We start from the raw sequence: 341 nt of genomic DNA on the forward strand, positions 1-341 counted from the left end.
TTTATAATACGCTCAGTTGAGTATATATCTTTTTAATAATTTTCTATGATTGGTTCATTTAGTTAAAGTAAATCATTAAAATTAATTAAGTTCTTAATATTTCAATTGCAGAATATGCTATTTTAAACTTCGAATTTCAGCCATTCTTATTTCCAGTTTTTTAATCTCATTAAAGTTAGAAAAAACCCTAATTGTGCTTAACCAAACTTTTGCTGATTCAGCTTCATCTATTTTAATATTTATATTAAATAAATAAATGAATTGGATGTATTAGCATGAATATAAACATAAATGTTTGATAATATGACTACCAGAAAATGTTAAAATTTGTAATGTTTCAG

The sequence above is a fragment of the Daktulosphaira vitifoliae genome, unplaced genomic scaffold, assembly GCF_025091365.1.
Source record: "Daktulosphaira vitifoliae isolate Bord-2020 unplaced genomic scaffold, ASM2509136v1 Scaffold_5, whole genome shotgun sequence".
NCBI lineage: Eukaryota > Metazoa > Arthropoda > Insecta > Hemiptera > Phylloxeridae > Daktulosphaira > Daktulosphaira vitifoliae.